Here is a 436-nt window from a genome sequence, read left to right on the forward strand (position 1 = left end):
GCTTGGAACAAATGAGGTTGAGCAGTCTTTGATCAAGATCAAGGCTGATGGATGTGTGAGCCACCTGGGCATAGAGGACTGCTTGAAAAGCAGAGGCTCAGCTCTCTCCTTTATCCTCTCACTTCTTTCTCCTCTTCCCTTTGTCTTTTCTCTCCTTTCTCTTTCTTCTTCTCTAGCCTTCCCCGTCCCCACACACTCTCTCTCTCTACCTTTTCTCTTCCCCCCTGCATTTCTATAATAAAGCTCTTAAACCATTAAAAAAAAAAAAAAAAAAAGAAAGGCAGAGGCAGGTGAGGAAGGCAGCCCATCCCACCTCATGTCTGCCTGGAGCCCAGCAGTCTGACCCCTTATCCCTCACACTCTTCTGACTTCAGCCTCCCTGCCTCCGGCACCTCTACCAACCTCACCTCGTCCCACAGAAAATAAAACTGCCAAC

The sequence above is a fragment of the Mus musculus genome, chromosome 19, assembly GCF_000001635.26.
Source record: "Mus musculus strain C57BL/6J chromosome 19, GRCm38.p6 C57BL/6J".
In the NCBI taxonomy this organism is placed as follows: domain Eukaryota; kingdom Metazoa; phylum Chordata; class Mammalia; order Rodentia; family Muridae; genus Mus; species Mus musculus.